Source organism: Protopterus annectens, chromosome 3.part1 (genome assembly GCF_019279795.1).
Source record: "Protopterus annectens isolate FY-2018-M chromosome 3.part1, PAN1.0, whole genome shotgun sequence".
Classification (NCBI taxonomy): domain Eukaryota; kingdom Metazoa; phylum Chordata; order Ceratodontiformes; family Protopteridae; genus Protopterus; species Protopterus annectens.
In genome coordinates this window covers 401,431,286-401,442,425 of record NC_056732.1, presented here as the reverse complement: position 1 = coordinate 401,442,425, position 11,140 = coordinate 401,431,286, and the positions used below count along the sequence as shown (strand labels likewise).

General features: G+C 45.8%; 1 protein-coding gene across 3 annotated transcripts in view; it reads left to right on the top strand.

Annotated features, from left to right (window-relative positions):
* THRB (thyroid hormone receptor beta) overlaps positions 1-11,140 on the top strand; it is a 996,269-nt gene that overhangs the window by 766,785 nt on the left and 218,344 nt on the right. The gene's annotated exons all lie outside the window — the stretch shown is intronic.

Below are 11,140 nucleotides of genomic sequence, written 5' to 3'. Positions count from 1 at the left end.
TAAAATTACCTTTCCCTAGTTATTTTTTTAGTCAGGCCTTCATTCCCTCCCATCCCCCCCCTACTGTTAGGGTGTGTGTGTGTGTTTTTAGTTATGCCTTTAACTTAATTGTTCTGATTGGGACTGTGTGTGTGTTTTTTGTGTTTGGGATCACACTATGTCCAAGGAACAGAAGGTCTCAGGCTTCAAGAAGTGTGACTCGTGCTGTCAGAAGATGTCTCTGACAGACGGTCACACTTCTTGTATATACTGCCTGGGACCTCTCCACCTGCAGGACTCCTGTGCAATTTGTCATTCTTTTAGCCAGAGAGTCCTGCAGGAAAGGAGGAACAAACTTATTTTAAGAGGACTTCTTAAACCGGAGGGCTCCCCGGCAAAATCGGCTTCGGGTAAGCCCTCTAAGACTACCAAGTCCTAGGCTTCTGTACCTAAGCCTTCGGCCTTGGCTCCGACTCCTTCGGAGTCGAGATCGGCTCCGGCTGGAGCCGATCTTAGCTTGGAGAAATCTTCGGCACCGATGGCTATCGGTGCCGATACTTTGAAGGTCACTTTGGTGTCGGCTCCGACATCCATGTGGCTCGGGCTTCGGTGTCGGCGCCGACCGGCTCTGACACCATGATTTCTTTGCCTGTATCGGCTCCGGCCGGAGCCGATACATCTATACCTACACTCGGAGCCGAAAAGTTATCAGCTCCGTCTGGATCCATGGTTTCATCGGCTCCGATGGTTCCTTCGAGGAAGAGGTCCAGGTCTCCCTCTTTGGAACCAATACTGTTGGCTCCAGCCTCACCTCTTCTTTCGGAGCGGAGCCATCGGAGCCGATCATCTAGATCTTCCAGGTTGTCAGACCATGATTTAGAGAGGGTGGTAAGCAGATTATTAAAATCACAGGCACTAGCCCAAATGCTTCATAGTCCATCTCAACAGACGACTATTAGTCCACAGCCTCTTCAAGTTCCTCCTTCGACTTTACCCCAGAGTTTGGAGCTGGAGTCTACGGGAATGGTTACTGCTATTGCTGAAGGCCAGATACTCCCCCCTTCTGCGCCTTCAGCATCTACTCTTATCTCCTCCTCGAGACCTTCCTTGGAGGGATTCGGTGGCCGGGCTTCCCTGGTCTGCTCCGAGGGGGTGAGTGGCATCGGACCCTTGTCCGACCCCTCTCTTCCCCTTGGAGCTTCGGCCTTGGTGAGCTCGGCTCCAACATCTGCCTCGGAGCCTTCCCTTTCGGTGGGCCCGGGAGTCCCATTTTCTTCGGAACGGGTTCTCTCGGATCTCCCTGGGAGGGGAGCCTTCGAGGTGATGAGGAGTGTGCTAGCCCCTGGGCTCAGTCAGCAGTCTATTCCTTTAGCTCCTCCCTCTACGGTGCCTGTTGATATCTCTTCCCGCTCTCTTGCTCCCAGACCGAGAGATCCACCGCCTCAGGTTTCCCCATTGGGAGGAACCCCCTCTTCCGAGGATTCTCCTGATCAGTCAGGAGATCCTCTGCGCAAGAGGACTTGTAAGAGGAAGCACCTAGACTCCCCTGAGTCTACTACTTTGGATACTGACTTAGATGAGTCGGAGGGGTCCCCAAGATCCCCCTCTGAGGATGTCTCCTTTTCAGACATCCTAGAACTCCTGAAACAGAGGGGAAACTGGCCCACCATAAATCCCTCCGATGATGAGTCGGTATACCTAGAGGCGTTTGGTTCTCGACCCTCCACCTCCTGGGTGTCTCCGCCTTTTGACCCCCTCATGCAGGTAATCGCTCGAAAGGCTTGGGCTTCTCCTGATTCCATAGAGCCAGTTCCCAGGAGGCCTTCTAAATTTATTACAGCCCCTTCCGAACAGCAATTCCTTACAAAAGGTGTCCCGGTTGATGCCATGGTGGTGGCGGCCGCCACTAAAAAGGAACTTGCAGATCCTTCCGTACCAGTCCATCCTCCTAACAAGGATTCCAGGACCATGGACAGGTATGGCAAGTGGATGTTTTCCTCAGCGACTTTTGCCATGCGTTCGCTGAACTATTTGTGTCACTTCACCAGACTCCAAAGGGACATCCTTAAGGAACTAGGTGAAGTAGTACAGGATCCTGCAGCTCCGGGGACACAAGACAAGATTGCTTCTCAGCTAGGAATCCTTAACTCCATAACCAACTCCTCCATGCGGCTGATTTCATATGCAGCAGATGGAGTGAGTAGAGTTGCAGGCACGGGAGTGGCTCTGAGACGTCAATCCTGGATGCGGCTCTGTAATTTTGCAGATCCCTTCAAGGCGTCCTTCACAAACTCTCCCTTTGATGGGTCAACTTTGTTTGGTCCTCAAGTGAAGGATACATTGACCAGGTGTGAGCAGGACGGCAAGACTCTTTCTGCCGTAGGGGTCCATTTTTCCACCCCTTCTAGACCTTACCCCAAAGGACAGAAGGGTGGAAAGATGTGGTTCCGCAAATCCCAAGGAGTCACGCCGGATACACGTGGTCAGTTTACCCCTAGAGGCAGAGGGGGTAATAATAACAGACGCTGCCCTAGAGGCAGAGGGGGGTCCACAAAACCAGGGAAGCAGAGAGTCTCTCTCTGACAAGCCCTTCCAGCATCCCTGAGGTGTTGCCCGACTGTCCATCCTTGGAGGCAGCCGGGGGAAGATTATCGCTGTACCCACAAGCCTGGCTTTCCCTCTCACAGGACAGATGGGTACAGTCAATCATATCCGAGGGTTACTAAATTCCTTTCGAGGAAAGTCCCTTCACTCACAAAATTCCCTTCCAGATGTGCCACCCGGTCTAAGGGAAATCGCAAAGTTAGAAGTATCAAAGCTTCTACAAAAAAGGGCCATTCAGCCAGTTACAACAGACCATTCAGAGCCCGGAATCTACTCAAGGTTCTTTTTGGTCCCCAAAAAGACGGGAGATTGGAGACCAATATTGGATCTCAGCAGACTCAACAAGTCTGTGAAAAAGACGAGATTTCGAATGGTCACACTTCAATCAATTTTGCCCTTCCTGGGCAAAGACAACTGGATGTGCTCAATAGACCTTCAGGATGCGTACTATCACATAAAAATTCACAGACGCTCCAGAAGGTTTCTCCGCTTTCAGCTGGGGTCCAGTCATTTTCAATTCAGAGCCCTGCCCTTTGGTCTCACTACAGTCCCCAGAGTGTTCACCAAATGTATGGCAGTGGTCACGGCTCACCTGAGACGTCAAGGATTCCAGGTGTTTCCGTATCTCGACGACTGGCTCCTTTCAGCCACCACCAGGCATCAACTTCTCCAAGCCAGGGATTACACCCTAAATCTCTGCACTCAGTTAGGAATTTCGATCAACTACGAAAAATCCTCCTTGTTGCCCTGCCAGTCTATTACTTTCATAGGAGCAAATTTAGACACTTTTCGGATGTCAGCAACCCTCACAGACCAAAGAATCTCAGATATCCAAAGTCACGTGCAGATCATCCTTGCCAGCAAAAAGGTGCAAGCCAGACTGGTCCTGAAAGTGTTGGGCCTCATGGCAGCGGCCATTACCCTTCTTCCCTTGTCCCGCTTCTACATGCGTCTTCTTCAACAGATGTTGTTCACCCAGTGGTCTTACCAACAACTTCCCATGCGTCACCAAATCCTGGTGACACAAGCTTGCAAAAGCCACCTATCCTGGTGGATTTCTTCTCCCCAGATTCATCAGGGCAGACCCTTTGTATCCCCAGCCCCGGTAGCCACAGTCACTATGGACGCCTCCCTGATCGGGTGGGGGGGTCATTATCAGGGCAGGATGGTTCATGGGACGTGGCAACCGTTCGAATACCACCTGCACATAAATGTCCTAGAGATGAGAGCAGTGCTTTTAATGTTGCAAGCCCTCAACAACTTTCTTCCCTTGGGAACAATTGCAGTTCACACGGACAACATGTCTGTAGTATGGTATATCAACAAACAGGGCGGAACCAAGTCCTACCCCTTGTGTCGAGAAGCTCTCAGACTTTGGCAATGGGCGATCTCCTCTCATCGGTTTCTGGTAGCAATGCATATCCCTGGGAAAACCAACATTTTAGCGGACAGATTGAGCAGAGCTATTCTCATGCCTCACGAGTGGTCTCTCAAACAATCTATAGTGGAGGAGCTTTTTCTAGAATGGGGCCGCCCATGTTGCGATCTTTTTGCTACTCCCCAAAACAGCAAATGCCCAGACTTCTCCCCTCTTCCCCCTGCCAGGCCATCCCCAGAGACGCTCTTACCCAGGATTGGCCCCAGGGACTTCTTTATGCCTTTCCTCCCTTTCCATTGATTCCACAAGTACTCCAGAAAGCCACCGTTTTGAGAGCCAAAATGATTCTCATTGCCCCCTATTGGCCTCGACAAATTTGGTTTCCGTTCCTCCATCGTCACCTATTGGTGCAGCTGTGGCATCTGGACCCAGTGCCAGACCTTCTGATCCACCAATCGGGTCACCTGCATCGGTCTATTCCTTCTCTCAACCTCACAGCTTGGTTGCTCCACTTCCTTCCTTAGCCAGGCTTCCTATGATCTCTAACCCGGTTAGGGATATCATAGTGGCTTCCCTTAAATCCTCTACTAGAAGGATTTATACCAGCAAGTGGAAACGCTTCTCTTGTTGGGCAAAATCAAAGAATATAGATCTCTTTACTGCCCCTGTTCATGCAGTTTTGGATTTTTTAGCGGAAATCTTTCACTCGGGCTCTTCATCTTTCACGGTCAAAGTTCAGTTGGCTGCTATCTCGAACTTTCATGTCGGGTTTGCAGATCACAACATTATGTCCCACAGGCTTTGTAGAGCCTTTCTAAAAGGGATTTTTCTCCTTAAACCTCCTGTCAGGAGTCCTCCTCCTCAATGGGACCTAAATCTAGTGCTGACATCCTTAATTCTTCCTCCCTTCGAGCCAGCTGTTTCATGTTCACTGAAGTTTCTTTCATGGAAAACACTCTTCCTTGTCGCTATTACCTCGGCCAGGAGAGTGTCAGAACTTCATGCTCTCTCTGTTCGTCCCCCTTATTTGGTCTTCCACAAGGACAGGGTATCCTTGAGAACTAATCCATCCTTTTTGCCTAAGGTGGCTTCGAAAACTAATTTGAACCAATCTATTGATCTCCCTGTATTTTTCCCTAATTACTCCAACAGATCGGAACAAAAATTACATTACTTTGATGTTCACCGCCAACTCAGATGTTATTTGAACAGAACAAAACAATTCAGGAAATCTGATCAGCTCTTTCTTTCTTATGCTGAAAATAAGAAAGGCCTTCCTGTTTCCAAAGTGACCTTATCTAGATGGCTTTCTTCCACCATCTCCGAAGTCTATCAGCTCAGGGGCAAACAGCTGTGCTCAAAACCAAAAGTGCATTCCACCAGAAGTTTATCCACTTCCACAGCCTTTCAGGCTAGACTCCCCTTAGACACTATTTGTGCAGCAGCCACTTGGGCCACTCCTCATACCTTTGTTTCTCATTACAAATTGGATTTGGCCTCCAGGGACAGAGCCAGTTTTGGCTCTACGGTTCTCAAGAGTCTGTTCCATTGAGCCACCCAGGATAGAGGTGCTAGGGACGTGGTCCCATCAAGCAAGAATGAAGGCGAGATTGACAACTTAACATTGAGAAGTTATGTACCTACCATAACGTTCCATGTTAGTTGTCTTCTCTCGCCTTCTTTCTTGTGACCCTCCCTCCTACCCCCTTGCCTGGACAGACTTTGTTCTCCCTTGTTTTGGAAGATTACTTCTTTAGGCACCAGTTAGTTACCTGATTCCCATTACAGCCCTTCCTTTAGGCTAATTGCTTTCTTTCCTCAGTGGAAAGTTTTTTGTGCTAGGTGTTTTTCCCTACAGGTACAAACGAGATCTGGGTACTTACCGCCTTGCATCATGGGATATGGGGCTGCCTCGAGCTGGTAAAAGTGACTCTCGAGCTTAGCAAGTGCCGAGTCGGAGCCGAGGATCGGCTCCGAACCCATCAAGCAAGAAAGAAGGCGAGAGAAGACAACTAACATGGAACGTTATGGTAGGTACACAATTTCTCATTTTCCTCTCAGCTTTACATACATTTTTCTCTTCCTTTTTGGTTGTCTCCGGGATCCACTCCTTCATGCTGCATGGCTGAAATCGGGAGATGTGTAGCCAGCCTCTATTTAGTTTTCCAGTTCTGTTATCCAATCAGTTGTCATGTCCATATCTTTACTTATGCCAAAGGCATTTTCACTTCCCTCTATACATAGTTCTCACATTCAAGATACTTTCTGGAACTCAACAAAATGCAAGTTCATGTGCCTTGAACTGTTTCAGCTACATGTCTTTTTTTCTGTCATGAAACTGATTTATCTACTAATGTTCTTCATCATATGTCTCATCATAACTTTATCTCCTTTGTCTTTTCCTTTTTAAATGCAACTCTTTAATTTTTCTGAACAGTGTGTTTATTTCCATTTGATTCCAAGTCATCCTGGTCTTAAGCTATAATGTTTGTTTTGCTATTTCTTCTACTTAAACTTGACCTTTATGTTTATTTGTTTTTATGTACACAAATATGTGTGCATGTATACAAGTATTTATTTATTTATTTATGGTATAATTTATCGGGTTCATATTAGAAGAACGAAAGTCCAAACTATCGAAAGGCTGTATATGCGAAAATGCCATTCATCGATATGTTTTTTGTGAGATCACGGTACAGTGAAGATTGGGAAATTTGCCCTTTCCTCACTGTAGTGCAATCTTGGAGTTGGTATATATAATTAGTGGGGGGGGGGTGCAGCTCCCCACAATAAAGGGTTTGAAGTTCGGCATTTCCACTTTTTACAGCATTTGATTTTATGAACTTTCGTTCATATAGCAAAGACCCTTATTTATCACTGCTTTATTATTTATCTTTCATGTTTATTTTAACCAGTATAATTCCTTCTACTGCAGTAAAAATAAAATGTTATCTGGAAGAGTACTGTAAATAATTATGTTTTCATGTCCTTCAAATGCCAGCTGCATTGCCTAGGGAACTTGTTATGTAGAGTTTGGTGTGTTTTGAAAAATGGTTAGCATATAACAATCCAGTTCTGCATAGAATGACAAACATGCCATACAGGCCACTCGTGGGGTGCTGTAAATATGTACAGCTTTCTATGCTTATAACAATATTTTTTTTTCTTTACTGCATTGTTTAAAGCATCCCACAACTTGACAACTTTTATGTAACTTAGTTAGGTACCCCACATACTTTGCAGAACTGCAGAAGTGCTTAACTCAGAAAATCACTGCTGCATGGTCTGCTTAACTTTTTACAAAAATAGCCTCAAACAGAGAAGACAAACACTGGTTCCAATGTAAGCTCCACTACTTTAATTAGAATCTTGTTTACCAGTGGTGATCACATACTGCTAAGGTCAACTTCTTTGCAATCCATTACTTTCATAGTGGGGCTTCCATATTCATAGGTGTTTACTAGGCTAACTACCACAAGGGCCTTTTTAAGCCTATCCATAAAATCCAAAACTCTGACAAGTTCTGGTATCTTTGATAAGTGTAAGCAGGGGCTTGGGAGATGAAACATTTACAGGCTGTCTGTGTCCGTTAGAGACATGGTGCCAAACCAGGGTTGAATTTCCTATTCCCCTGAAAGTTCGACTGCTGAATCCTACACTAAGACACCGTACGAGCACATCCACTCGTGCATGAATCATGCCATCCCAAATAGAACCAAGACACTGTCCTCCAAAAAAAGGAAACCAATCTGGTGGTCCCCTGCCATAAACAAACTATACAACAGAAGGAAGAAACTGTTGCAGAAAAGAGGAAAATCCCAGGATGCAAAAAACTCCCTTACCAGCCTCAGTAAGAAGCTGAGATCCCGCATAAAATCCTCCAAAGCTAGTTACGAAAATAAAATTGCCAAAGATTCCAAAGACAACCACGAGGCATTTTATAGTTATGTCAAGAATCTAAATGGCAATGCTCAGATCTGCTCTGAGCTACAACAGAATGGCATTAAATATACTGTTCCCAAGGATATTGCCAATATCCTGGCAGATCGATTTAGTGTCAACTTCACCTCCCTCTCACCCCCTAAGGGGCCCATCTCAATACCAAAAGATTGCCAAATTCCAGTAATCATGGCCACACAGGTAGAAACCACACTCTCCGAAGCTAAGAATACAGCATCCATGGGACAAGATGACATCCCGGGCTGTGTACTACATGAAGTACAAAATCAATTGGCACCTCACCTAAGTGTCATGTTTAATCATAGCCTCATCTCATGCTTCATGCCCACTGAGTGGTGCACAACTACAGTTATCCCACTCCACAAGGGGGGATCCAACTTAGATCCCAGGAACTACCGTCCCATCAGCCTGATGAGCCAGATCTGCAAGGGCATGGAACACATTATCATGGAACTTAAAAACAAAGATATTGGCAACCTTCAAACACTGGACCCCACCCAGTTTGGGTTTGTGAAAGGCTGATCTTGTCTCCTGAACCTGATTGACTTCTTTGAATCAGTATCCAGAGCTGTGGACGAGGGTAAGGCGGTCCACACAGCCTATCTGGACCTCGCCAAAGCCTTCAACACCATCCCCCACTCTGGAATCATAGATAAACTTACTAAGCTGGGCATAAATCCCTACATCACTCGATGGGTTGCCAACTGGCTTACTGACAGAACCAAGACTGTAAAAGTACCTGACTCCAAATCCAGCTCGAGACAAGTGACAAGTGGAGTACCTCAGGGTTCAGTCCTGGGACTGCTCTTGTTTGGCATCTAAGTACAGGCCAACACTAAGGGACTCTGGCTGACAAAGTTTGCAGATGACTCCAAACTGGGAGCCATTATTGAATCCCCAAATGATGTGGATATTCTACAAAAGGGCCTTACAGAAACAGATGCTTGGTGCCAGAGCCATGGGCTCAAGCTTAATGCCAAGAAATGTATAGTTATCCCCTTTGGGAAAAACCATGTGCCCATGAATTACCACATAGGTGGCAGTACACTAAACATCGAAAGTGTGATAAGAGCCTTAGGGACACAGGTGGGCAGTGGTCTTACCTTCAATAACCACGTCACCACAACAGTCAGGAAATCCTTCTATGTGGCACACCTCATCACTAAGGGCTTTTCATCCAGACAAAAGGAGGTCATTGTCCCACGGTATTCATCCCTCATTAGACCCATTATAGAGTACAACTCCCCATTTGGTATCTACCTCACAAGACATCTGCAACAGATGGAATGGCCACATAAATACCTCACTAAAAGAATCAGAGGGCTAAAGCAGATGCCCTATGCTGACCGTCTAAAAACCTCCAGCTATACTCTGTGGCATATTGTCTACTCAGAGGCGAACTCTGCTTAATATACAAGGCCATGTCAAACCCTGAGCTGTTGGACATGCTCCACTTAAAGAAATCCCAATCACTCAAAACCACACGCTCCAGGGATCTAAACCTTGTCAATACAATGAGCAAAACATTCTGGAGGGATAGATTCCTGACCCAGAGACTCCCCATACTCTGGAATAGACTGCCAATACATGTCAAGCAGAGCGCCTCCTTGGCCCTCTTCAAAAGGAACCTTGACAATTGGATGTGAAATAGGAAATTCACCCTGGTTATCATGTCAGTCGCCCTGCTAGACAGGGGTCCAGGGAATTAAATACTGTGGGAAGAAATATCCAGGGGATTGTTATGGCTAGGCTTGTATAGGCCCTAGGGCTGATAGCCTAGTACCAGCCTATGAACCTAACCAGGCATATTCAGCAATTGGAACATCCACAGAGGTTCCTTGTTAAAAGAATACAGACCACCTCAAGGCCCTATCCCTGTATTTTATCTCCTACAGGCTGTTGCGGGAGATCTGTGCCTTGCATTCAAGGCATTGTCAGACTCCACTCTGATGGACATCCTGCATATCTGCAAAATAAACAGCAGCAGAGTTATCCATTTTAAAGACTTAAACCTTGCCTGTTACATAAATAGGACCTGCTGAAGAGACACATATGTATCCCAGAGACTACCCTTTCTCAGGAACAGACTCCCCATCCATGTGAGGCAGATTTCCTTCCTAACCCAATTCATGTGTAACTTGGACAATTCAATGGCAAGTCTGATGAATGTTGAATACAGTGGAGCAGTAACTTCCTTAGGACTAGATGCCATATCTTTGTTTATAAGTTGCACAACATAAAATGATTTCCCCACTACTGTAGACAAGTGGTGGTCAACGGCTAGATTAATGTCTGTGTGTGTCCCCAAGTCCCTGACTACTGGGTCAGCTCTTAGGGGTGTGTTGTCAATATGATAGTTACCAGAGGTGGATGACCTCCTGAAGGATACTGTTGTGCATTTCTTTGCATTTAGTTTTAGTCCATGGCTGTGACACCAATTGTTTGTTAGTGTGGTGGATTCAATGACAGCTCCTAATTTGCAATGATCTGCAAATTTAGTCAGCTAGAGGTCATTGACATTGGCCTTCGACTTCAGAGAAGTAAATACCAAAAAGGAATGGTCCCAGGACTGATCCCTGAGGGACTCAGGTTGTGACTGGCCTCTTTGTAGCAGTGGACTCCCCAGTTGTACCTTCCTGGGTCCTGCCTGTGAGCCAGCAGAATATCACCAGGTGACATAAGGGTTTGTACCTAACCTCTTGAGTTTGTCAACAATAACAGAGTGGGGTATTGTGTCAAATGCCTTGGCCAGGTCAAGGTAGACAGTGTGAACTATTTTGCCCTCATATACTCAGGACGTCAGACACTGTTGCTAAATAGGCATTAAAGTAATTAAGCATTCTTTGTGAACTTCAGAGCAATGTTAACCCTAGTTTAGGTCACGGCTAATTTAAAAACAGTGCAGGTTAGGTTATTCTCTAGCCAATATATCATTGTACTACCAAAGTAAAACCTATGATCAGTATTTGCTACTGTATTAGGCCAATATCTAGTAGTGGAAATGTGCTTCCTGAAAATTTGCAATGGTTTCAAACTTAGAAGGGAAAGGAAGTTCCAAAGGTTTTGAAAGTAGTTTCTGTTTGCCTAAACTATGATTGCACACAATTTGAAAATTTACCTCTCTGATACATTTACTTAGTATAGGATGTTGTTGAAAATTGCAATACTTTTCTTTATACCATTTCATCAAAAGTTTGATAGTTATCTGATTTTTTAATT